Here is a 27,785-nt window from a genome sequence, read left to right as displayed (position 1 = left end):
AGACGGCCAGCTCCTCTGCCGTCAGCTTCTGGAGCGTGGGATGGAAAACAGCCAGCAGCGAGAGGAGACTGTACGGCCGCTCTCCCAGCAGGTTCAGCTCCCTGAAGGAGAGCACCACCAGCACACTGACATCCTGGTTCTCCAGGCCCTCGGCCCAGTCCAGACTGAACTTGTGCACCGAGAAGGTTTTTCCGCTGCCGGCCACGCCGCTGGTCACAACCACTCGGATGTGTGTGTGCTGCTGGGCCCAGGCTTTGAAGATGTCCTGAACCCTGATGGCAGTGTGATGGAGGCTCTCCTTCCTGGAAGCTGTCTCCAGCTGCTTCAGCTCAGGTTCCCTCTGAAGCTCCTCACTGAGTCCCTCTGTGATGTGGAGCTCAGTGTAGATCCTGTTGAGGAGGCTTCCTCCTCCTGCTTCATCACTTCCTTCAGTCACACGTTCACATCTCCTCCTCACACTCTTCTTATGTTCTTCTAGAAGCTGCTGCAGACCCACACCTGCTCACAGACAACAACAACAATCACACTGCACACAAACAACAAGCTTTCATGTCTCTACAACACAACAACCAGTCCAGTGAAGACAGACCAGTCCCTCAGCAGACACATGTCCACTCTTACTTAGTGCAGCGGCGCTTCTGGATCTTTCTGGCTGCTCCTCACACACATCAGTCCTCTTCTTCTCTCTGTGGACACCAAGCAACATTTACTCTGAGCAACACAACACAAAGATCCAGCTTCAACTCTCACACTGCTTCACAATCCTGGAGCTGAATCTGAAAGGGAGCTCAACATCTCTCACTCTGGTTTGGAGGAAATCAAAGAAACTAAGAGTTTCTTACTTTGTGTCTGAAGGTCCAGGTTCAACACTGAAGTGTGGTGGAAGACGTCTGGACCCGTCACTCTTCAGAGACAAACTACTGGATCCTGAAGACTCTGCTGTGTGTCTGCACACGCACACGCACACGCACACACACACACACACACACACACACACACACAGGTTGGCAGCAGATGGGAAAGAAATATTAGAGCTGGTTGAACAAAACATCAGATCTGCTCTCAGTCCTGAATCTCTGAGCTCAGTAACAGAATATCCCTCTGGTTTCTCTCTGCTGTCAACGACACAGATCTGATTTTGGTAACGCTTCCTTTTACAGTACGGTAATTACCATGTATTAACATGGTAATTGCAGGGTAAGTACCATGTAATAAGGAGAAGTTATTGTAGAATTACCATGTAATTACAGGGTAACTATGTTGCTAATTACCTAGTACTTTTAGAGCAATTACCAAGCCAATTCTAGGCAAATACCAAGTAACTACCTGGTAGTAAGTATTAATTACTGCGTAATTATAATGTATATAGCAACTATGTCGGTAATTGCCAAGTACTTACTAAGTAATTGCTAAGTAATTACCATGTAATCATTGGGAAATGTAGACTTTTTACTAGGTATTACTAGGTACTGCTAGGTGTGTACGCTATGTATTTCCCTATAAGTCAAGTGTTTTTTACTACTTACCTGGTAACTTCTTAGTATTTCCCAGTAACTACAACATTTACCTGGTAATTACGGTTGAACTGTAGACTACTGCAAAAGGAAGTGAGGCCTGTTTCCACACTATTACCTGGTAACTACTTATTCGTTACCCAGGAACTGCAAAAATACCTACCTGGAAATTACATAGTTATTAAAGTGGATTTGTACTGTAAAAGGAAGTGAGGTCTGTTTCCATGTTATTACATGGTAATTGCTTATTTGTTACCTAGTAAATAGAAAAATATCTACCTGGAAATTACATAGTTATTAAAGTGGATTTGTACTGTAAAAGGAAGTGAGGTCTGTTTCCACGTTATTACCTGGTAATTACTCATTTATTACCCAGTAAATAGAAAAATATTTACCTGGAAATTACATAGTTATTAAAGTGGATTTGTACTGTAAAAGGAAGTGAGGTCTGTTTCCATGTTATTACCTGGTAATTACTCATTTATTACCCAGTAAATAGAAAAATATTTACCTGGAAATTACATAGTTATTAAAGTGGATTTGTACTGTAAAAGGAAGTGAGGTCTGTTTCCACGTTATTACATGGTAATTACTCATTTATTACCCAGTAAATAGAAAAAAATTTACCTGGAAATTACATAGTTATTAAAGTGGATTTGTACTGTAAAAGGAAGTGAGGTCTGTTTCCATGTTATTACCTGGTAATTACTCAGTATTTAGCCTGTTACTCGGAAACTTTCACATACCCCACACACTTGCACCAAAAATGCAGCAAACACAATCAGTGTCTGTGATCCAGTCTCTGAACAGCTCACTGTATCTGTCAGGAGATCAGAGTTTCCATCAAAACCACCATCACCAGCCGTCAGATTACATGAAGATGAACGCATTATTATTACACTTCCTCACTCCAAACACCTCACTGTGACAGACATGCAAAACAAGAGAGCTGCCAAAGATAAACATTTTAATCAAATGGAGTTCAACTTCTTATAAAACAATTTACAAAACAGTGCACATTTTTAGCAGTCAGGCACCTTTTTTTTTTTTAAGAAACAGAACAGATTTCTTTTGCAAAAAAACAAAATACAAATAACAGTGATAAACAATCACTATAAATCAACATTAGTAAGTACACTGCTCCAGTCTTGTGAATTCACATCATGTGTTTTCTGCAGACCCGTCTGGTCTACAGGAACCCTTGATCTCCATCATCCCGAATACCCAGGACCGCCGTCGCCAGGTGTTGTCACGTCATCCACGTCCAGACTTGTACCTCCCTCAGCGTGATGGAAACGAAGACAGCACAACTGTTCCTTCTTAATGCTCAGGGTTTATTCACTTTAACACCCAAACCCCAAACGTGAGAGCTGAAAACATACAAATATACATATTAATAAACAGAAACTTACACAATAAAGAAATATACACATTGCATAAAACACAAATATCTTTAAACCTTCAAACATACACATGAAACCGACATTACAACCGAAACATTCACCCAAGCCTGAACCACAGCCACCCAGCACCAGCTGCAGAGCTCCACACCACCACCACGATAATGATCAATAAAACATCAAGAAAAAGGAAATATACACACCTCACTGACTGCATCACATTGTAAGCCGTTTGTTTTTGTTCTTTTTACATACTTTTTGGAGCGTTTTCCCTCTCTCCACGTTTGTGTGCACCACTTAATGTGGTCCTACCCGGAACGTCTGCAGAGGGTTAGTTCCGCCACTCGGTGATATTTATATTTAATTAAATTTCGGTTCTACCTCGACTGAGAGAAAGCTTATTTATGGTAGAACGTCTGCAGACACTTGGTGATATGGTGATATTTATATTTAATTAAATTTCGGTTCCTACTCTAATGAGAGAAAGCGTATTTACGGCGGAACGTTCCGGGTAGGACCACATTAAGTGATGCACAGATAAACGCGGAGAGAGAAAATAAGAACAAAAAACTCCGTGAAAAGAGCAAAAACAAACGGCTTACCTCCTTTACAATGTGAAGCAGCCAGTGAGGTGTGTATATTTTCGTTTTTCTTGGAGTTTTATTGATCATTATCGTGGTGGTAGTGTGGAGCTCTGCAGCTGGTGCTGGGTGGCTGTGGTTCAGGCTTGGGTGGATATTTCGATTGTAATGTCGGTTTCATGTGCATATTTGAAGGTTTAAAGATATTTGTGTTTTGTGCAATGTGTATATTTGTTTATTGTGTAAGTTTCTGTTTATTAAAATGTATATTTGTATGTTTTCAGTTCTCACGTTTGGGGTTTGGGTGTTAAAGTGAATAACCCCTGAGCATTAAGAAGGAACAGTTATGCTGTCCTCGTTTCCATCACGCTGAGGGAGGTACAAGTCTGGACGTGGACAATGTGACAACACCTGGCAACGGCGGTCCTGGGTATTCGGGATGATGGAGATCAAGGGTTCCTGTAGACCAGACGGGTCTGCAGAAAACACATGATGTGAATTCACAAGACTGGAGCAGTGTACTTACTAATGTTGATTTATAGTGATTGTTTATCACTGTTATTTGTATTTTGTTTTTTTGCAAAAGAAATCTGTTCTGTTTCTTAAAAAAAAAAAGGTGCCTTACTGCTAAAAATGTGCACTGTTTTGTAAATTGTTTTATAAGAAGTTGAACTCCATTTGATTAAAATGTTTATCTTTGGCAGCTCTCTTGTTTTGCATGTCTGTCACAGTGAGGTGTTTGGAGTGAGGAAGTGTAATAATAATGCGTTCATCTTAATGTAATCTTACGGCTGGTGATGGTGGTTTTGATGGAAACTCTGATCTCCTGACAGATACAGTGTGCTGTTCAGAGACTGGATCACAGACACTGATGGGGTTTGCTGCATTTTTGGTGCAAGTGTGTGGGGTATGTGAAAGTTTCCGAGTAATAGGCTAAATACTGAGTAATTACCAGGTAATAACATGGAAACAGACCTCACTTCCTTTTACAGTACAAATCCACTTTAATAACTATGTAATTTCCAGGTAAATATTTTTCTATTTACTGGGTAATAAATGAGTAATTACCATGTAATAACATGGAAATGGACCTCACTTCCTTTTACAGTACAAATCCACTTTAATAACTATGTAATTTCCAGGTAGGTATTTTTGCAGTTCCTGGGTAACGAATAAGTAGTTACCAGGTAATAGTGTGGAAACAGGCCTCACTTCCTTTTGCAGTAGTCTACAGTTCAACCGTAATTACCAGGTAAATGTTGTAGTTACTGAGAAATACTAAGAAGTTACCAGGTAAGTAGTAAAAAACACTTAACTAATAGGGAAATACATAGCGTACACACCTAGCAGTACCTAGTAATACCTAGTAAAAAGTCTACATTTCCCAATGATTACATGGTAACTACTTAGCAATTACTTAGTAAGTACTTGGCAATTACCGACATAGTTGCTATATACATTATAATTACCCAGTAATTAATACTTACGACCAGGTAGTTACTTGGTATTTGCCTAGAATTGGCTTGGTAATTACTCTAAAAGTACTAGGTAATTAGAAACATAGTTACCCTGTAATTACATGGTAATTTTACAATAACTTCTCCTTATTACATGGTACTTACCCTGCAATTACCACGTTAATACATGGTAATTACCGTACTGTAAAAGGAAGCGTTACCCTGATTTTTTTCAAATGTGACCCAGGCCACTTGGATATGTGGTCCTAAATCCGTATCTGATCTTTTGCCATGCGACTTCAGTCTGAACGGCCAGGTCGCATTTTTCCAACCTACACGTCAGGATACGGGGCACCGAAGACGTGTGTCTTACCAAGTGTTAAAAAAAGGCGCTCGCAGACGCACATAAAGGTAGTTCTTGTCATCTGAAAATTATTATTGAACTCCGTATCATTAAAGCCTCTCATCACTGTCCCACCTCTCCTGCTGTGTTTCTCTGTTGCTGCCGCTGCCCCACAAAACGCCACGGCCAAAAACTTGGCTCTCTTCCTTCTCATTCGCTAAATTCTGCAGCGCCAGGACAACGGAGAGGAAAATAATAATAATAATGATAATAATGATAATAATAATATCCACATTCTCTCTCTCTCTCTCTCTCTCTCTCTCTCTCTCTCTCTCTCTCTCTCTCTCTCTCTCTCTCACACACACACACACACACAGAAGGAGCTTGGCACGGCTGATTAGAACCACTGTGCTCAAATTGTTGCTCATTGTTTAATTGTAAGAATGCTGTTTGATCAGTTCTTAAATAAATCATCGACGCTTGAAAAGCTACAGATTCTGTATGTTGTTTGTGGATTCCGCAAACACTGAAGTGCTCGCTGTGTGACGTCGTTCTGTCCTCTTCTGCGCATGCGGGACACTTTTGGGTGGTATTCCGTTCAGACAGGAGATCACATACAAGTCGCATTTTATGGTAAATGTGAACGAACTCGCAAAAAAATCGGATTTCACCAAAAATCCAAATTGAGCATTAAGCCCTGCAGTGTGAACGTAGCCTTTGTGTGGATTGTGCTGGTGGACTCTGCAGGAGCAGCTGCCGTCTCTTACCTGTCCACAGACTCTGGTCTGTCCTCCTCTTTGTCCACGTCACTCATCTTCAGTCAGCTGAGACAGAATCAGGACAAACCTGTCCAACAGTCACACACAGCGTTTCTCTTGACGTCCACGGAGACAAAACTCAGTCCCACTTTGACGTTAGAAGACAGAAGCTGTTCAGACCCTCAGCGGTTCTCCTCCTCTGACTGTCAGCTGGACTCTGGACTTGCTGGTTTCCTGGTTGGACTCTTGGACCTGGATCACCTGAGCTCAGCTGCTCCTCCTCCTTTATGATCTGAAATGTGTGATAAGGTTCATTGATGACTTGTTGGGTTGAAGACTGATCAGGTTTTATGATGGAGCTTCACAGTAATCCGTCAGGTCCAGAGTCTGATCAGAGAACAGTCTGGGCTTCAGGCAGGAAACACACAGAAAACTACTGGACTGAGTTCCTGGAGGTTTCCATGCTGCCTGTGTCCTCGACCCGCCTGACATTTCCAGAGAACTGAGCTTCAGCAGCAGAGAGTTCCTCCATAGGACCAGTCTGGGCTTTCTGGAAACGGACTCTTTCCAGCAGGAATCAGCTGACAGCACCGACTGAAAAGGCTGAACAGCCACTGGGAAACTCACCACCAAAACAACAACAAACAACACTGATAAACAATCCTCCGTCCTGATGGGGAATCTAACCACAGCCTCCTGACAGTCAGGAATTCTACCTCTGAATTAGCAGTTTGCAGCTTTAAAACATGGATTTTTACAAGGCTTTTGTTTCCACCTCACTCAGTTTAATCTGTTCAGTAAAACTTTTGTCTGAATGAAATTTTCCCTCCATTGAAGGAAAAGCAGCTGAAGTGAGGAGAGAGAGAGGGGCGGGGCTCCTTTCAACCCAGGAGCTTCTCTTTCCCTCTGACCGGCTGGAATAGACCATCTGTCTATGTGAACCGTAAAGATGAGACTCTGATCAATGTAGAAGTTGTTGAAACTCCTTCTCCTTGTCTTCTCTGCCATGACTGAGAGTAAAACTCCAGCGATCAGCAGCTTATTGAGATCAAATCTTCCTGAGGTACTGTGACCATTCCTGGTAGAAAGTGTGTGTGGAGGGTGATATGAGGTGAATCCACCTGCACAGCCTTCCAGCTGGACTGGATTTATAAAGGGAAAGAGCTGCATGCTTTATAAACCAGAGGATGTTTCTGCTTTTGGTGCTGGTAGACTTTTAGTGTGGATCCTCCACAGTGTGTGATCAACGAGGCCCCTGGCCTGCAGAGTCCAACATCTGGTTCTTCCTCCTTTGAGTGAGCAGCATGGAGCCGGAGCTCCTTCAGCAGCTGTGTCACGTTGGTAAAGCCAGGTGTGGCTTCGTTCAGCAGTCTGAACCGGTGCTGACGCTACGGGGTTTCCCTCCACATCACTGGGGGCCGGTCGCTCCTCCACCAACCAGATCATCACTCTGAATCTGAGGAGGGTTTCCACACTCGTTAGCCTCACCTTTAACTGGAATATGTCAAACTAATCACATTAATTTCCTCTGGTGGACAGACTGCCTCTGGACAAACCCTAAAAAGCACTGGTAGGAGAGAGCAAAGAAGGTCTTGCCCAGGAATTGAACCCGGGACCTCTCGCATCCTAAGTGAGAATCATACTCCTAGACCAACGAGCCAACACATAGGTCATCATAAACCAGGCAGGTGATGAAGCCTCCTGACAGCCTGGACAGTCTTCAGGTTGCTGCCTGAGTCTGTTTCCTCAGCTGGTCCTCGCTGAGCGTCCTCAGGTCCTCCTTTGTCCTCTCTCTGTCTCGTCCAATCAGGAGGGAGGCTTTCCTTCAGCTTTTCTCTCATTGTGCTCAGCTCTGTCAAACACCTGGTCTGTGGGCCAAACCAGGGACTCCAGAGGCTCCAGTCCGGCCGGTGAGATGACTGTGCAGAGAGTTGAGTCATTGTTGCATTTTCAGCTGCAGCAGGATTGAAAGAGACGTTTCACTGGACGCTGCTCCAGGATACAAAGTTTAAAACTGACATGATGCTGAAGCTGAACTGATGTTGAAGATGTTACATTTTCATGCAGCTCTTCTATTTATTCACACTAAAACATTTGGATTTGTGGATGTTTGTTCATCATTCTGTTGTCATTTCTCTGCTCTGACCTCCTCCAGTTTCTCTCTCAACTAAAATCACTTTGACAGCTGATTAAACTCTACAAACATGTTTTTAATGCATTCCACTTTTTCCTACCATTTTTCTGGAGAATCCACATGTTTTTTGTGCAGCTGGTGGTTATAAAAGTGCTGCAGTTTGTCAGTGACTTTCCAGAATTGTATTCGTGGTAAAACTTTATATATCAGATTCTGAAAACACGACTTTTTAGAAACTGCTCCCAGGTGGAACTTTCCGAAAGCTCTCAGGCTCCGTCTCCTTGTTGACAGTGGAAATGCTGCTGCTGGTCATGAACATGAGATCAGACAAACCTCCAACACAAAGTCAGAGAAGCTTCTGAAGTTTAACTCAAAGGGATCCTGGTTGATGATCAAAGATAACTAAAGGGCTCGTCTGGTTCACCTTCATGCAGCCACGTCTCTGTCAGGAACATCACATCCAGCTCAGGAAGGAAACTTCCAGACTGAGCCACGGTTGTCAAACAGCGCTTGCTGCTCGTACATCAGTCAGGAGAGTTTATTTTCCACAAGCAGAGACGCCACAGGAAACACAAGAAACACAGTCACTGTATGAGGTTGATGCTTCAGCACCACGGACAGATGGACAGCACTGTGTTTACTCTGTGTGTGTGTGTGTGTGTGTGTGTGTGTGTGTGTGTGTGTGTGTGTTTAAGTTGATGTTGTCTTGCTTGTGCCTCTTTTGGTTGTTTGCACCTTCCTCTGTTATTTCTTCTTTGTTCCTCTCTGTTCTCTGTTTCTTTTCTTGCTGGTCTGAGTGACTGGCTCCACTGGAGTTTGTATCGTCCCTTCTTTCAATAAAGTCAAGCAGACAGGCTTCCTGTCCACCATGGCTGAGAAAGTGGAGCCTTGTCTGACTGACTGACTTTGTTTTTTGTCAGAAATGATACAGACTTCTTCCAAAAGTTAATCAGACAATGTACAAGAAGCACTGTCGTGGACAAAAATAATTTATCAGCTTTTATTCATATTTAACAAAAAGTGTCATGTCCAGAATGATTCACACTCTTCTCAACAATCAACAGCAAAGCCTTCATTAGCTTTACAGCGATCAGCCTCTTCCTATAACCACTGAGCAGCTTCTTCATGTCTCCACTGGGATTTAGTTTCAGCAGTGAACTCTTTTTTCTGACATGTCCTCCATTTAGTCCTCATAGCATTCCCCTCTAAAGAGGGGACGCCTGTCTCCAGGGGACACTGCTGCTTGGAGTTTAGGGTGTCCCTTCATTAGAGGAGAAACTGTGTCAACACTGAAGATCCATCCTCCACTTTAAATAGTTTGTGTGGCAGAATTTTGGGTCCCAGTGGAAATAATGAACGGCAACCGAGTGACAGGAAAGATAAGGACAATATGTAAGAACTGTCAGAGAATAGTCCTGAACACCGTGACTAACAGGAGCACTGTGCTCTCTGCACTGATAGAGGAGGACTCTGGTTACAGTTTTACTTCTAGTGTTTGTACTTTAAAAAAATAAATATCATGAGCTGAGTGTCTCTTCACAACCCAAGAAATGAACAATAAATCAATCTAGTAATTGTCCTCTGGCTGGGCCTGTCCTGACAGACAGGTTGGACTTTATTCCCACCTGGACAGTTTGGTATTGAGGTCAGCTGCCAGCCGAGAGCTGAGATCATGATCAGGATGTTTGAGACGTTAATGTGTGAGTGCTGTTCTCTCTGGAACATGTTGGTATGTTTACATTAGATGTGTGTGTGTGTGTGTGTGTGTGTGTGTGTGTGTGTGTGTGTGTGTGTGTGTGGTGTGTGTGTGTGTGTGTGTGTGTGTGTGTGTGTGTGTGTGTGTGTGTGTGTGTGATTCTCACCAAGTCCCTCTCAGCTGTATTAAGTAGATTCTTCAGCACCATGGACAGCTCTATCAGTCCTTTTCCACTGGTTCCTTCTCAGTCTGACTCCACTCGGTTCTCTTTGTTCGGCCTTGGCCCCGGTCGCTTTCCATCATACAGAGTACCGACTTGGTGTGGGTGGAGTCGTCATAGCAACGCAACACGAAACTCAAGTTTTTATGAGACAAACAACTCTGAATGACAAGGAGGCTACAGTGAACCTGCAGCTCGGTCTGATGGATTTCCCAGAAGATCAATGTATATGAAGACATACTGCAGACAATCAGCCCTGAACATGAATAATATCTGTGTTATGACATGGTCTGTCTTCAGTTAGGGTCAAACACCAATGTAAGAAAAAGACAATGATGATGCTGATTTGTTGACATGATGGCAGGTTTGAACTTTGGGCTTCAGCAGTAAAACACTTGTTAGAGCCACTTGTATGTTTTCCAATCAGGAGAAGTCATCTGGTTCAGCTGCTGTGCTCTGTGGGCCCCTCCCCCCACACTGTGGACTCCACACCACCCCCAAAGAGAGGCTGGATCCACAAGCAAGCAATGCCCCTCTCCTTGTGGATGGGGAGCGGGGATCTATTCATTTATATTCCTGATCGATCAGTAAACCTTGTGTAAGTCAGTGATGAAGAACCAGACATGTTCAAACTTTTTCGATGTCGTTCTTGAAATCACCCACGACACATTTAGGGGCATCTGGGGATTTAGTTTCTAATGTGTCCAGCGTGTTTCGATGTGCTCTGTGGCTGTGGATGCATTCACTCTGGGCTGAATATAAACCAAAATAAAGAATAACAGAGGGAATTCCCTTGGGAGGGAGAATGGACGCGGAGAGACAGCCAGCAGTTCAAAGGTTCAAAGGTTCACCTGTGAGTCTGGAGTCTCGGTCCAGCCTGACAGGGGACCCCATCTATGTGCAGACTGTCACTGCTGTCCCTCCATTCAACCATGTCTCAGTAAAAGCAAGCATTGAAGCAGTCCGGTATTCATACATATGAAGAACATTAACCTGCAGTTCATCAGTCTCATTATGCAGGGAGTGCATGTTGGCAAGAATCACAGATGGAAGATGTCTAATGTCCAAAGAAAAACTGGACATTAGACAAAGCTCCTCTCAGCACAGAACGGCCAACCACTGGAGCAGAGACCCAGAAGCAGACTGTGACTTCATCTGCTCTCCCAGCATGCCGTTGGGCTCACTTGGGGCCCGTTTACATCCTACAGGTCTGGTTGAAGTGGTTGAGGTCAAACTGACCATCATTCAAGTCATCATGACTCATGTTTTCATCTCCTTCAGTCAGGATGTGGTCATTGGATGAGTTCTGTCCAGGCTGTCAGGAGTCTGGATCACCTGCCTGATTTATGACCATCAGTTGAGTCTTTTTACTCTGTGAGCGTGTCGGCTCGTTGGTCTAGGAGGATGATTCTCACTGAGGGTGTGAGAGGTCCCGGGTTCAATTCCCGGACGAGCCCTTAAACTGTCACTCCTCTCTCTTGCCAGTGGTTTTCAGGTTTGGTCGACGAAGAAGTCTGTCCACCAGAGGAAAGTAATCTGATTACTGTCATCTTCAAGTGAGGAACCCTGTGGGACAGGAGAACTCTCTTTACTGCTGTGACGCCAAAGAACTGCTGACTGCGGCTGTTTCCTCCCGTTTCCATGGAGACCAGTGGCAGCAGATTTCTAAAAGTTGTGTTTTCAGAGGCTGTGAGCAGCGTGGTGGTGGAAAGAGGACGGAACAAGAAACAGTTCAACAGACTTTATTAGAACAAACATTGAACATGTTCCCAAATCAATCCAGTCAGGAGGGAATTCTCTGTGTTTCCTTCTAAACCAATGAAACAAAGCTCTCAAACAGGAAAAGAGTTCTCTGACTATCAGCTGACATCAAGACTTCAATCAGGAATTTAAGCTTCAGAGAAGATGAGAAGAATACAGAAGAAACAAGAAACCAGCTTCACTAAATATTGATCAAAATAGAGTTTTTATGAACAAAGAGGACAAATGAATCTGGACTGTTTCAAAGATTGTGTCTAAGATCTGTGTCTTAGTAGTTTGATCATTTTTACTGAGCTGCTAAACAATTAGAAATCAGTGAAAGTTGAGGATTGACTTTAAAATGTGATTCAGAGGAATGAAAAACTTCACCAAGCAGAGAATTACATGACTGAACAATTCATCATTTTTCTTCTGCAGTCAGTCCAAAAGTTCTTCTGTTTTCTGTCACATGACTCAGAAATGAAGAGATTTAGTCTGGAATCACTTTGAAAATCAAAGCAGATTGTATCTGAGAGCATGAGAAGAACATCTGGACAGTTGTTTCTACACCAGTCTCATAGAAGCAGCAGATGTTGTTGATCTGAAAACGTTTTCTGAGTGGTTCTTTGGATAAATCTCCTGGGAGAGCAGCAATCTCCCAGCTGCAGAGAGATGAGAGGTGGTGGTCAGAGTGTGTGAAGCAGTGAGGACTTCAGTCCTGTTCAGAGCAGCAGTCAGCAGCTCAGAGCTCATGAAGGACCACCACTGTCAGACCAACACAACAAGCCTGTGGCTCCTCTGATTGGCTGACTGTGTGTCCTCTGCTGTCCAATCCTGAAGCTGCTCAGCGTTCTCCTCTCACAGCCTCACTGAGAGTCAAACACTGGATCTTTGTTCTCACACTGACTGTGTTTAGTCCAAACCTTAGGCCAACCTGCAGCGGTAGCAGGAGTGTGTGAGAGCGTGGTTTGTGTTGTGTGGCGTTTTGCTTGTTTTTTTCTGTTTGTTTAAGTTGTTAATGTTCACTTTCATCGTAGTTTATTAATCACAGAGCACATTTACTAGTTTATATCGTTTATTTGGGTTCTTGGTGGGTTTTGCGGTCTGTTTGGGGGAGGTCTGGCTGCAGCCATGACCAACCTCAGGCAGCTCACCCGCAAACACGGGGTCCGGGTGGTGGCCCAGTTCCCCTGCAGCGTGGAGGACGTGGCCCTGGCTGTGGGGGAGAAAGTGGGCTACGACAATGTTAGGTCGGTCGCGAGGATGAACAGCGCCGTGGTCATCTTCCTGGACCGGGTGGAGCAGGCTAACGCTGTGGTGGAGTCGGGCATTACCATCACGGACAGGTTCGTCCCGGTCCAGCCGCTGTCTCAGCCTGCTGTCCGGGTCGTCCTGTCCAACGTCCCTCCCTTCGTGCCAGATGAGCTTCTGATCCGCGAGCTGTCCAGATTTGGAAAGGTAGTGTCCTCGGTGAAGGACATCCTGTCTGGATGTAAGTCTCAGCTGCTGAAGAACGCCGTGTGCCACAGAAGACACGTTTTTATGATACTCAATAACCGGAGCGAGGAGCTGAACCTCCGATTCCGCGTGAGAGTAAATGATTATGATTACGTTGTTTTCGCGAGCTCAGCTGGCATGAAGTGCTTCGGCTGTGGACAGGAGGGACACACCATCAGGGCCTGCCCGGCCGCGTCTGCTCCATCTGGTTCGGCGGGATCTGACTCTCCGGACTCCGGCTCTGCTGGGTCTGGCTCGGCGGAGGCGGACCTGGCGGGACCGGGTTCCGGGGGACCCGGCGCTGCGGCCGCGGCCGCGGCCGCCCCGGCCCCGGCGCCGCGGGCCAACGCCTGGGGGGTCCCCCCACCGGCGGCGGCTCCGCGCTCCGGGCTCCCGGGGGACGCGGCGGCCGGGGCTCAGTCCGAGCGGCCGACTGCGGCTCCTCGGACCTTCCCGAGGAGGCGATCTGTCGTGGCCCCACAGGAGAGCACCGAGCACGGGGTGAGTAATGTAAATACACCGGGTGAAGCAGCGAGTGGCGGCAGGGGAGAGGAGAGCGAGTCTGCCGGGTGGAGGGACACTGACACTACTGTAAATAACACTGCGGAGGTGGAGGGGAAAAAAGATGAAAAACAAGAAAAAAAAGTAGGTGAGGGAGGGGAGGAGAAGCAAGGTGAGGTGGAGGGACAGGTGGAGCGGGATCAGGGTGGGACAGTGGTGGATGAACAGGTGGAGGAGGATCAGGGGGAGAAAGTAGTGGAGGAGGAGCAGGGGGAGGAGGAGCAGGTGGAAAGGGAGAAAGGGGGAGAAGCAGGCAGGAGCGCCTCCTGGGCTGAACAGGTGGAGGAGGAGGAGATGGAGGAGGACAGAGTGGACAGGGTGAAACCAGGGAAAAGAAAGAAAAAAGGCAACAATGCAGAAGCAAAGAAAAGCTGTGTGGAGGGGCGAGTGTCAGACAGTGACAGTGAGTGTGTGTCAGACAGCAGCGATATTTCTTTTAGCAGCTCACAGAGAAACAGGTCTTCATACAGCGCAGACAAAATAAAAATGTTCTTACACCAGACCAAAAACCAGCACAGGGTGAAGGTGGGGGATCATTTCCCTGATTTGAATGGTTTTATTTTATCGGCCAGGCTCCATATGAGTAACAGATTGGAGTCTGGCCTCACTGAGCAAGAATGTTATCGTTTAAAAAAACTGGTACCAAAGGCCAAAAAACAATTAAATGATGAAGGTGGCAGCCAAGTGTTTTTTAATTAATTTATTTGTTCTTATCCTGGTTTTAGACATCTCATTTACCATGGATGTTTTTAAGCTGGGTGTTTTAAACATAAATGGAGCCAGAGATCTGAGAAAGAGACAGTCAGTTTATGAGACAGCCACACTTAAGAAGATCGACGTCCTGTTCCTTCAGGAAACTCATAGTGATTTTAACATTGAAGCTGAATGGAGGAGGGAATGGAGGGGGGAGGCCATCTTAAGCCACCTTACTCCTCTCAGTGGAGGAGTGGGCCTCCTCTTCTCCAGGGCTTTTAACCCCGACTCACTGGAGGTCCAGCATTGTGTACAGGGGAGGCTACTTTTAGTCAAAGCTCAGTTCCACCATTTTAAACTTGTATTTATTAACATTTATGCTCCAACAGCCGGTGCAGAGAGGAAGCAGTTTTTCCTCAAACTGACTGAGGTGGTAAGTGGGTGTGGATCGGAGGACTATTTGTTTGTGGGGGGGGATTTTAACTGCACGGAAGACGCGACTTTGGATCGCAACCATGCAGAGCCTCATCCAGCCTCTCAGCACGTCTTGAAGCAGCTGGTCCACTCTCAGGGCGTTGTGGACGTCTGGAGAAGGATGCATCCTGGCTGTCGGCAGTACACCTGGTCCCACTGTAGAGAGAGCAGTGTCTCCTCAGCCAGGCTGGATCGTATTTATTGTTTTAAGCATCATTTTAATGTTTTTAGAAGGTGTGATATTTTACCGGTTGGTTTTACTGATCATTGTCTACTTTTAAGCAGTATTTTTATCAGGGATGTGCGGCCAGGGAGCGCTTACTGGCATTTTAACTCAGTTTTAACCTTTGATAGAAGTTTTAGGGAGGCTTTAATGTTTTTTTGGGAGGGTTTTAGACAGAGGAAGGGAGATTTTAGCTTAGTCTTAGGCAGTGGTGGGACCACGGTAAGATGCAGATCAAACTCCTGTGTCAGCAGCACACCCTCAATGTCACAAGTGATATCACCAGATCTATGAAGGATCTAGAGACCGAGATAGTGGAACTGGAACATTTAAGTGAGTCCACAGGAAATCGAGGTGATTTTGAAAACCTCAAAAGGAAAAAAATGGCTTTAGCCGACCTGCTGAACGTTAAAGTGCAGGGCGCACTGGTTCGGTCCCGGTACCAGACCATCACAGGGATGGATGCTCCCTCTAGCTTCTTCTTTGGCCTGGAGAAAAAGGCCGGACAGGGGAGAGTGATCCACGCACTGCTCTCGGACACGGGGGAGGAGATCACCGAACCATGCCAGATACGGAGGACGGCGGTGGGCTTCTACTCCTCCCTGTACGGGAGTGAGTTCACGGAGGAGCAGGAGCTCCTGGAGGGGTTCCTGAGGGGACTGCCTCGTGTCTCTGAGGAGACCAACACAGAACTGGAGGCCTGCCTGGACATGCAGGAGCTGCGGGCAGCGCTGCAGGCGATGCCAACGGGCAGGTCTCCTGGGATCGACGGGCTCACCGCCGAGTTCTACAAGGCGTTCTGGGACATCCTGGGTAGGGATGTCCTGGACGTCCACAACGAGTGTCTGGCCTCTGGTTCCTTGCCAGTGTCCTGCAGGAGAGCAGTGCTCACTCTGCTCCCCAAGAAGGGAAACCTGCAGGACATCAAGAACTGGCGCCCCGTGTCCTTGCTCTGTGTGGATTACAAACTCCTGTCCAAGGTCTTGGCCTCCAGGCTGGGGAGGGCTATGGAGCAGGTCATCCACCGGGATCAGACCTACTGTGTCCCCGGCAGGTCCATGGTGGACAACGTCCACCTGATTCGGGACGTTTTGGAAGTCTCTAGTTCTTTGGACATCGATGCTGGTCTGATTTCAGTAGACCAGGAAAAGGCTTTTGACCGAGTTGAACACAGCTTCCTTTGGAGGGTCATGGAAAGTTTTGGGTTCAGCGCTGGTTTCATAGCTAAGATCCAGGTGCTGTACAGGGACATTGAGAGTGTGCTGAAGATCAACGGCAGTCTGTGTGCTCCTTTTAGGGTGTGCAGAGGTGTCAGGCAGGGCTGTGCTCTGTCTGGGATGCTCTATGCGCTCTCCCTGGAGCCCCTCCTCTCTAAGCTACGTTCCAGTCTGCAGGGTCTGCTTTTACCGGGTTTTAGTGAAAACATGATTTTATCGGCCTATGCAGACGATCTTATTGTTTTTATAAGGAATCAAGGGGACGTAGATATTTTAGTTAATATTATTAAAGATTTTAATGTGGCATCCGCAGCAAGGGTCAACTGGGGGAAGAGTGAGGCCCTTGCTGTCGGCAGGTGGCATGGCGGTCTCCCAGTTCTTCCCCAAAATCTAACATGGAGGAGGGAGGGCCTCAAATATCTGGGAATATATGTTGGTAAGGAACATTTTGTTCAGAAGAACTGGGAGACCGTCCTGGAAAAGGTGGAGGCTAAGCTCTCCAAGTGGAGGTGGCTCCTCCCGAAAATGTCACTTCGGGGCAGAGTCTTGGTTTTAAATAATCTGGTTGCATCCCAGCTGTGGCATCGGCTCACCAGTGCAGACCCTCCTCCAGGTCTCCTGGCTCAAATTCAAAGGAAAATGATCGATTTCTTCTGGGATGGTCTGCACTGGGTGCCACAGGGGGTGCTGTTTTTAGACAGAGAGGAGGGGGGCCAGGGCCTGGTCCACTTGGCCAGCCGGACCGCCACTTTTAGACTCCAGTTCCTGCAGAGGTACCTCGCAGGACCGGCGGATCTGGTGTGGAGAGGCGTGGCCAGCTGCATCCTGAGGCGTGCCAATAAGTTGGGGTTGGATAATGTTCTGTTTTTGACTGATCCCAAATTTCTAAATCTCAAGGGGCTGCCTCCGTTTTACCAGAGTTTATTTAAATGCTGGGCCTTGTTTTCACGCAGAAGGTGCCTGAAAGCCGACTCTTTGCACTGGCTGTTGAAAGAACCCCTGATCCATGGATCCAGACTGGACATCAGCGGAGCCTCGACCCCCGGCCTGACCGGAAGACTGATCCAGTCTGGGACCCTCACCGTGGGTCAGCTTGTGGATGCTGTGGGGCCGGACCTGAGCGACGCCCAGGCTCTGGGCTCGCTGCTGGGGATGCAGTCCATCCGGGTGTCCCAGGGGCTCCTGGAGAAGTGGAGGAGTGCACTGACGCCCAGGGACAGGAGCCTGCTGAGGAGGTACAGCCGAGGAGAACTCTCCCCGGATGCTGACGACCCCTTCCCCGAGGTCCTGCTGAGCCTGGAGCTGGGGGATCTGTCCGGCCCCCTCCTGAAGATCACACAGCCTGAGAGACTATCCTTACACAAGGCAGACAAAAAAATATTTTACAGGAACTGTGTGAAGAGCATCCACAAGGGTGGACTGAGCAACAGGCCCCCCACTGTGTGGTCACGGAGAATGGGACAGGCTGGACCTGGACCCGGCCCACAGTGGAGGATTTTATACAAGCCCCCCTTAAGAAAACGGACTGGAGACCTCCAGTGGAGGATTTTACACGGTGCCATCGCCTCCAATGCTTTTATCTCTGTCCTCAACCCTGCTGGTTTAAACACATGCCCCTTCTGCCATCAGAGAGAGACTAGTTATCACGTTTTTACTGAGTGCAAGAGGCTCACAGGCTTCTTCACTCTTTTAACGGCGGTTTTTAGTCTTTTTAGTGTTGCTTTTACTGAGAGAACTTTTATTATGGGAGCTGGTTACAAACAAAAAGAAAAAAAACAAGTGGCAGCTCCTCAATTTTATCTCAGGGGAAGCCAAGATGGCAATTTATGTCAGCAGAAGGAACAAGGTTGAGGGCAGAGAAGGACAGGACGTCAAAGAAGTGTGGCAGGTCAACGTCAAATCCAGACTCTGGCTCGAATATCGATTTTTTAAACAAAACAAAGATTTAAATGCTTTTAAAGAGGTCTGGTGTTTTAAGGACATTCTGTGCTGTATGGACAACAATCAACTTCATTTTGCACATTTTTTAATTTGAAAGCATGAATGGTTTTTAAGAGTCTGACACACACTGTATTACTGTGAACTGTGCAAATAAAAGTGTTTTTAAAAATCAAATCAAAATCTCTCTCTCTCTCTCTCTCTCTGGTCAAATCTAACACAAACACTACACTGGAGAAGGAAATTACTTAATTACTGCTGAGATTCTCTGTCCATGCAGCAAGTACATTTTACTTGGTAAGAAATCAAGAATTAAGATTTTAAACCTAGAAACAGGTAAGAAAAAAACATGAATCATGCTGGTTTTTAGAGAGAAAAATACTTGAAATCAGACTTTAAACTGGCCAGTAATAAGAGAGAAATACTGAGGGTGCTTTCACAACTACTAGTCTAGAGCGGTTCGGTTCGGACATAAATGTCGCAGCTGTCAACTGGTTCGGTTCGCATTCACACCACTTGTTTTTGCAGACGAACTATCCAGTATGACCCTCCAGCCCCTTGGTGGCGCTGTTCACAAAATAGCGTGTTTTGGGTGAAGGAAGTGATCCCTGATTGGCCAGCATGTGTTGCTATGGAAGCCTCCGCCGACCAAAAAGCCTTCACCACAACAGAGTGGGCAGGACCGAGGCCGGTCAATGTTCACACCAGCAGCGAATTACACTAGAATCCGCTTGGAAACGCACCGAGACCGCCTCCTCGAGGAGGTCTCGGTACGGTTCTTTGTCCCGGACCAAAACTAACTGGTCCACTTTCACACCAGCGCAAACAAACCGAACCTGCAGGAGTTGTGGACTCTAGTCCGCTTCAAGCGGACCAAATGCTGTAGGTGTGAAAGCACCCTAAATATAAGGAAGTTGTTCTCATTTTAATAAAAGTAGTGTCTTTTTTCAGGCAAATCCAGGTTTACAATCAGGAAATCCATCAGTAAGTTCAGTCAGATCTCCTCAGTATCAGCACAGTTCAGTTCAGTTCCACTGAGTCTTGATATCAGTTGATGATCTTGAAATGAGCCCAACAGCAGAATAACCTCATCCTCTGTTTGGTACTAAAACATGCTTGGTGATATTTTCAACTGCCGCAGCAGTTCATTCTTCACCGTCTGATCTCTGATCTTCTTGTTGATCAACTTTCCATGAGCTCGACTCCGAGCATCTTCAGCCTGGAGTTGTTGCAGTTGTTTTTGCAGCTCAGGGCCTTTGAGTTGTAAGTCTGTCACACAGTCAGTCAGTCTTTTGTGCTCCTGCTTGGCAGCACTCAGCTTCCTGTCTAGTCTCTCGTTGTCCTTCTGCACCTGCTGCTCTTCTTCCTTTAGCTTAGAGAGTTTCATCACCATGGTCTGATATTCACAGACATCCTGCAGCGTTTGGTCGTTCTCCTTCTTCACCTCCAATACACGAAGCCTCATCCTCTCATCCACCTCCTCCAGCTCTTCCCTCGTGTTCTTCTCCTCCATTGTAATCAGAGAACACATTCGCTGATTGGATATTTTCCCCATCTCATGCATCTGGTGCTCGTACCCCTTGTTCAGCTCCATCATTCTTACCGTGGCACGGTTACCGTGGCAGGCACAAAGCCGCATTTTGTTAGATATCTTCTCCCTGCGCTCTGCCTTCAGGTCTTGAATGCGTCTGCGGAGTTCCAACTCAGACTCGGCGTGTTGATTCTGGAACCCGGAGGCTTCAGTCACCATGTCCAGCTTCAGCTTGGTGACGGTGTCGTGCTGCTCCAGCTGAACGCGTTTCAGTTTTTTCTCGTAGGTGGAGGTCTCCTGGCAATGGTGCTCCTTAGCCTCCTCCTTCTCCCATCCCTTGTTCCTCCGCTGGGCCTCCGCCCCCTCTAAACTCTTCTTGCTGATCTCCCATAAGTCCAAGTTCTTATCCCGCTCCAGCTTGAAGTGGGTCTTCTCCTCACGCACTCGGGCCAGCTCCTCCTGCAGCAACATGGCCTGCTCCCACAGCTGGTCCTTGGACATGTCCTTCGTGGAGAGTCTGTCCACCACTGCAGAGGACTGGGAGCTCGCCTTGCTTCTCCTCTGCTTCCCAGGCATTTCTGTTATGACCTTTCTTGGCGTTCCGTTTAAAAATAAGAGAAAACTTTAAAAACAACGGCAATTTTTTTTTTCCCCATTGAAGTGAAAGGGGAAGGAGATCAAAGCCACTTGGTTACCATGGCAACAGAGGTCAAAGCCACTTGGTTACCGTGGCAGGCACAAAGCTGCATTTTGTTGTGAGACATCTCCCTGCGCTCCGTCTTCAGGTCTTGAATGCGCCTGCGGAGTTCCAACTCAGACTCGGCGTGTTGATTCTGGAACCCGGAGGCTTCAGTCACCATGTCCAGCTTCAGCTTGGTGACGGCGTCGTGCTGCTCCAGCTGAACGTGTTTCAGTTTTTTCTCATAGGTGGAGGTCTCCTGGCAATGGTGCTCCTTAGCCTCCTCCTTCTCCCATCCCTTGTTCCTCCGCTGGGCCTCCGCCCCCTCTAAACTCTTCTTGAAGTTGGTCTTCTCCTCACACACTCGGGCCAGCTCCTCCTGCAGCAGCATGGCCTGCTCCCACAGCTGGCCCTTGGACATGTCCTTCGTGGACAGGTCGTGTATTGCATCAGTTAAACGCTGGCTGTAGCGCGCTCTGGCTTTTTTGAACGCCCACACGGCCCGGTCACCTGCATGTGTCACCTGGACATCCCGATACATGCTGTCCTCGCACACCGCCTGAAACAGCTCCTCTTCTGGCCCGGGCGCGTCTCTTGCATCTCTTAGCTGAGTTAGTGCTGCAATGGATGCTTGAACCATTGGTCTGATTGTGGCCAGATTTACATCGTATTTCTGGAAAGTCGAATTCAGTTTGGTCATCACAGGTGACACATCAGACAGTGTGTGAGTGAAAGCGGTGAAGCTGTATGGCTGGATTTGTCCCAGGAGACCTTGGGCTTGGGCGTTGCCTCCAACAGCCTCTTCACTTAGCTCCATCACCAGAGCAGGCCAGGTAGTTTTGATGCTTTCCACTGCCTTGTGCAAGGATAACCAGCGCACAGCGCACGGCTGCTTCAGACTCGTCATGTCATCGTCACTGAGCGTTGCTGTCAGTTGACGGAGGCGATTGGTCCTGCTGGCTGAATGCTTGTAAAAGGAGTACACAGAGGCAACAGTGCGCTTGTACGTCCCTATCTGGCCCACAGATTTTGCAGCATCTTGTGCGGCCAGTGCGACTGTGTGCAATACCGTGCACCTGAATGGAAAATGCACTCTCTCTCCTCAGAAGTGCACCAACTCCAGCACGTTTCCCCATCATGACATTGGCTCCATCTGAGCCGAGGCTGATGACGCGGGACAGCTTCACATCCATCTGGCGCAGCACCTCAACCAGTTTGTTAAATATGCACGGTGCAGTCCCGGAGTGCACGTCATAGTTTCCCAGCAAACGTGTTTCAACTCTCCCTTTAACTTGGAATTGACGTAAATAATCAGTTTCTTGTCCACGGTTATATTAACTGTCTCATCAATAATAACCCCAATGAAGTCGCTCCCTTTCAGCTTGTCATCCAGCTGCTTCATCACAACACTTTCTAGCGCCGTCTCCATGTCCGTCTCATCTTGTCTCCATGTCGTCAACGGAGTCGCTGTGCCGGTAAACGCCTTCAGGTGTAACGAAATCAGGAGCCTTTACTGCTCCAAGTAGCTTAGTCAGCCCGTTGTACTGCTGACATGGGATGTTATTTGTGGTCATATGGAATACAGCTTTAAGCTGAGAGTGCAGTTTCTTGCTCAGCATGTCTGCGGCCCTCTCACAGTGGCTTTTCGTTGCTGTTTGCTGTGATGATAAACTGACCGCGATGATGTGATCACTGCACCGGCTGCGCCCAACTAAAGACGAGCTTCTCATATTTGTTGATCCTCTGGTAAATCCATTCTTCTTGCCCGATTTTTCACAATGTGAACAAAACATTTTTTTCGGTTCCATCCTTTACTTCGCACCGTAGCCAGGGATCTTTTTCCATCCATTCGGTCCGAAATGACCGACTTTTCCTTTTCTTCTCAGCAGGAGGCAAGACATCATCTGCAGCAGCCTCCAGGATTTCAGTCTCATCACCATCTTTCTCCTCTGAACTCTTGTTTTGTAAAAAAGTCTTTAAGTTTTGCCTGTTTTGACAAGTTTCTCCCACTTTATTGTTGGTGTACTGCGCGCTTTGTCGGAGTAAATGAAACACTTGCACAAGTTTAGTTCCGTCTGAAAAAAAAAAAGTTTTGCGCCACATAGACCAGGCCTATTAATAAAAGATAAGATTCGGGGTTTGATTGTTGTTGTTTTTTTGTTTTTTTTTTAATAAAACGACGTGGAAATTGTCTTTTTTAATTCAAAATTTGCTTGGAGGCAATATTCAAATAAAAATTGTGCTTAGGGGGGAATATTTTTCACCGGACATTTTGACCGGTGGTGTTAAAATATGTCAGATTTCAGCAGATTTTACCGGTCAAAGTCCGGTAATTACCGGACAACGGAAACCCTGGGATCGATGTATTGGACATTTGACAGTAGATGAAAGAAGTTTTGGTTTCTAATGATTTGATGATGCTTTAAGACTCCTGAAACTGTGACTGAGAAGAAGGCAGGCAGGGCTTCTCCTCCTCATCAGAGGCTTCTTCCTCCATCCAGCCTCCAGGGGCATATCCAGGACATTTTTACTGGGGTGGCCAGGATGGGACACAAAGCTAGTCTGGGGTGGCCATGGTGATGAAATTATACTCGCTTTCTCACACACACACTCACACACGGGAAAGAGCAGAGGTAGAAAGAAAGAGGGATTTTAATGTTTCTTCTGTTTCATTGTTTGTCATTTACTTTCAATTAAGAAAACTCCGTTACATTTAAAGTATGCAACTTGTTATTAAAATTATTACATTATTAGTATTTGTGTTGCAGTTGTAATTTAAGGCGATAACATTGACAGAAAGCCACAGAGGGTCACTCACCAATCGGTGGGAGAAGTGTCAGCAGGATGAGCTGGCGATCCCTCTGATGTTAAATTTGTTTTCCGTTGTGGCAACCCTGAGGCACTGGTCAGGATGTTCATTAGTCAGTCTGTTTCTGTCCTGGCTCTTGATGGAATTCATCGTAGAAAACCAGGACTCACATCTGTATGTGGAGGGGAACATCGTGAGTAGAATCAGTGCGATAGCTCTCATGTTTCTGAATTGGGCTTGAGGAACCACATTAATCCAAAAGTCACTCAGTCACCTTCTTATCCTTGTGTTGTTTTTTTTGAGCAAATCAGATGAGCTCATCTCCCCAACTTCCGTCTGCAGAGCTGCCCCTGGGCAGCCGATAAATCGGTCGACCTCTAGTTTTAATTAACTCTGAATCAGTGAACGGTTTCTTAGATTTGGCCAGCTTCCAGGCAACACAGTGATGCAGCTTGTGCACTTTCTTGTGCAGAAGTGAATTTGCTGATTGTAGCCACAGAATTGTCATATTCTTGTATGAGCCTTTTTATTTCCTCTTTTCTCTGTGCTGTTGTTGGAGGATAATTAGCTTCGAAATCGCCGTGCAAACTTGGTGAGGTGTCGGTGGAGATTTTCCCTTTTACAGACGGCAACAGTCCTTGTTCAAATGAAACACGTTGGCTTTGCATTGGCACAGCCTGGCAAACAAACGGAATGCATCAGTCCATTTTGGTCTGAACTGACAGTTTACATGGTCGACTTTAAGATTTTTACCGCTGGCCATATTCACCGCTCAGTCATAGTTGTTGTTTTCTCCTTTCATTACTGTTGCATCTGATTGCATCATGAATAATGTGCACAAATTACGGAATCACTTGCGCAGGTCAGGTGGAAAGTGGGGGTGAGGTGTATTCTGGCTGTGATCATGTTATTTTGCTCAATTTCATAGACGTTTAAGTGAATTTGAAGTAGGTAATCTTAAGGTGTTTTTGTTTTACAAAAAAAAAAAAACCTTTTTGCTCACAAGCTGGTGTGGGCCAGTCTGCGTCCTCTTGCCTGTAGGGGAACCCTGCTATACACCGCCTCCTGGGCACAAACGTCCCTGTTGTGTAAATATACACTGCCCAGCTTCTTCAGGGCTTCTCAGAGAGATTTCCTTCTTTGGAGGCTTCTTTTTGCGCTTTGCTCAATAGCAGGCCAATTTCTCTCTCCGGTTTTGTAATATAGGAGAAGATGCAAAATAATTACAGCGTAGTCATCGGTAACAAAACTAAGGCCCTTGTTGGCGTTCCAGCACTTCAACAACTTCTTATATTGATTGACCCAAACTTTGTTCACATTTCTCCTATAGACAACCTTCATCTTCTTTGTATTTTCCTGTAGACTTGGTCTAAGATGTGCTGGTTGCCTGCCTGGGGGTGAGCGAGCGTCTCATCGTCTCTTCTCCTTCAGTGTTCCTCCAACTTCGACAAAAAAGTGTGAACATATTACGTAACATTAACACGGGGGATGAACATACGCTCAGCACTGTGTGTGTGTGGCTGGTTGGAAGCAGTGGAGGATAGGCTCCGCCCCTCTGACCCCGTGTTGTGTGTGAGCAGGTTCAGAGTGAAAGGCCGGTGTTTCCCACAGTTCCTGTCTCAGACTGGAGGACTTGTGTAGGTGTGTGTCCTGCTGAGGAGGTTGTTTTCTGCTCTGCTGACTGGCTGAGGGCTGTTAGTCCATTGGGAACCATCTTCCTGCAGGTTCCAGCAATGAGGGCCACTAATGTCCACATGGAGCCTTTTGTTGTTTCAGTTAGTTGTTTTTGTGCAGCAGGTGGTTAGAGCTGTTGCTCGGGGGCACTCCAGAACTGTCCAGGTGGCTGTTAGCTGGCTAAGAGTCAACCGGGTTCCTGGGCTCGGTGCTTAATCCATCCCGCCACCAGCCTGCATGAAGACCAGGCTGAGAGAGTCAGAGAGTATTGGTTCAGCAGGCAGCACAGGATTATGGGCCATATTAAAGCAGCTCTCATCTGGTCGGCAGAGTGGAAAACCTCTTGGTCTTTGTCTCTGCTGTATATATTCTTAAACACAATAGAAGTCACCCACGCCTGTTTGAACTGAAAAACTGAAACAGAACTGAAAAAGGTTTTAATAAAAAATTTGCTAGAAATAAGGAATAACATATTCCTTTAAAAAAAAAGTTATATTTTCTTATTTTTTCTTTAGCTGGAAACCTTAACAAAAAAAAAGGATTTCAGCTGATGTGGATACTTACTTGATACAAATTTCTAGATGTAAAAAATCTTATTTCAGCAGAGAAACTTTTCTCTGATGTCAGCAACAATAAAACCTCCAACAAGCTCCAGTGAAAAGAGAAACAGGTGGCTCACTGCTCAGAAAGAGATTTCTGTTGTGCAGAAACAGAAATCAGAGCTCAGAGAACAAGAAGGGTCTTCTGAGTGTTTTAAACAACATAATCAGAGCGTTCAGCCGTTCCTGTTTCCACTGAGCTCATGTGAAAATACAGAGAGGCTCACAGTGAAGGAACAGTCCAGAACATTTAGTGTTTTATTTTCCTTCAGTCCTCTTCATCCTCCATTGTCCGGAAATGTTCATTTTCACTTCAGCATTTTCTGTGTGAGAGCTCAGAGCAGGAAGTCAGAAGACAGTGCAAAGAATTATGGGACATTGCTCCCCAGGACCTCATTTCCACATTTTGCAACATTCTAAATCATATTTCTGTATGAACAGTAGTTTTCCAGCCCTTCCTGGTTGTTTCTCGTCCAGCATGTGTTCCTGTGAGACTCCATGAGAGAAAGGCTGTTCTGTTCACCACAGCCTCTGTTCTCACACTGCACTGAAGACTGGCCCAGAACACACACACTTCTCAGGCCCCATCCACACGAAGCCAAAATGCTCATAGTTCCAAAAACGTTTGCCTGTAAAGATGGAGTTGATTCAATATTTATGACCGTCCACATGACTGATTTCAAAACGGCCGAAATGTTGCAATAACATTCCAGGCCGTTGGGTGGCGCTTCATACATGGCAATATCATAGCGCCTCCGCCTGGTAGCCCTTCGTGACCACTTCATGACAAAATATAAAAGGGACACTGATGTGACCTGTTCTTTCTGCGGAAATCCCCCTGAAACAACTCAACACCTCTTTTGGACGTGATGACTCCAAGATCTTTTGGAAGGATTTCTGTCACTTTGTAATTAATAATGTATAAAAGGATTTCACTTTCAGGTGGGAAAATGTGTTTTTTTGTTTCTTCAGAAAACAGGAAAAGAAGGATGGATTTTTTATGGTCAATTTACTAATCCATCCATCCATCCATCCATTTTCTACCGCTTATCCGGGGCCGGGTCGCGGGGGCAGCAGTCTCAGCAGAGATGCCCAGACTTCCCTGTCCCCAGACACTTCCTCCAGCTCCTCTGGGAGGATCCCAAGGCGTTCCCAGGCCAGCCGAGAGACATAGTCTCTCCAGCGTGTCCTGGGTCTTCCCCGGGGTCTCCTCCCAGTGGGACATGCCCGGAACACCTCCCTCGGGAGGCGTCCAGGAGGCATCCTAAACAGATGTCCGAGCCACCTCAGCTGGTTCCTCTCGATGTGGAGGAGTAGCGGCTCTACTCCGAGCTCCTCCCTGGTGACTGAGCTCCTCACCCTATCTCTAAGGGAGCGCCCAGCCACCCTACGGAGGAAGCTCATTTCGGCCGCTTGTATCCGGGATCTTGTCCCTTCGGTCATGACCCAAAGCTCATGACCATAGGTGAGGGTGGGAACGTAGATTGACCGGTAAATCGAGAGCTTCGCCTTTCGGCTCAGCTCCTTCTTCACCACGACGGACCGATACAACGACCGCATCACTGCAGCCGCTGCACCGATCCGCCTGTCAATCTCACGCTCCATCCGTCCCCCACTCGTGAACAAGACCCCAAGATACTTGAACTCCTCCACTTGGGCTAGGGTCTCTCCACCAACCTGGAGGGGGCAAGCCACCTTCCTCCGGTCGAGGACCATGGCCTCGGATTTGGAGGTGCTGATCCTCATCCCTGCCGCTTCACACTTGGCTGTGAACCGCCCCAGTGCATGCTGTAGGTCCGGGTTCGATGAAGCCAACAGGACAACATCATCTGCAAAAAGCAGAGATGAAATCCTGTGGTTCCCGAACCGGACCCCCTCTGGCTCCTGGCTGCACCTAGAAATTCTGTCCATGAAGATTATGAACAGAACCGGTGACAAAGGGCAGCCCTGCCGGAGTCCAACATGCACCGGGAACAGGTCCGACTTACTGCCGGCAATGCGGACCAGACTCCTACTCCGGTCATACAAAGACCGGACGGCCCTTAAC

General features: G+C 46.7%; 1 long non-coding RNA gene across 5 annotated transcripts; it reads right to left on the bottom strand.

Moving 5' to 3' along the window:
• Positions 1-11,829: 11,829 nt before the first annotated feature.
• Positions 11,830-19,613, bottom strand: LOC115384160 (uncharacterized). Of its 5 annotated transcripts, none has more exons than XR_003930823.1 (5): positions 19,603-19,613; positions 18,572-18,576; positions 17,561-17,567; positions 16,740-16,742; positions 11,830-12,417 (listed from the first exon to the last, which is right to left on the bottom strand). It is a non-coding gene; the product is annotated as an uncharacterized LOC115384160 (long non-coding RNA). The 5 variants fall into 5 exon arrangements; XR_003930820.1 differs by lacking the exon at positions 16,740-16,742 and adding an exon at positions 15,575-15,579 and having other exon boundaries at positions 11,830-12,482; XR_003930819.1 differs by lacking the exon at positions 16,740-16,742 and adding an exon at positions 15,575-15,579 and having other exon boundaries at positions 11,830-12,479.
• Positions 19,614-27,785: the final 8,172 nt, after the last annotated feature.

The sequence above is a fragment of the Salarias fasciatus genome (assembly GCF_902148845.1).
Source record: "Salarias fasciatus chromosome 23 unlocalized genomic scaffold, fSalaFa1.1 super_scaffold_20, whole genome shotgun sequence".
NCBI classification, from domain to species: domain Eukaryota; kingdom Metazoa; phylum Chordata; class Actinopteri; order Blenniiformes; family Blenniidae; genus Salarias; species Salarias fasciatus.
This window is presented reverse-complemented; position numbering and strand designations above follow the sequence as displayed.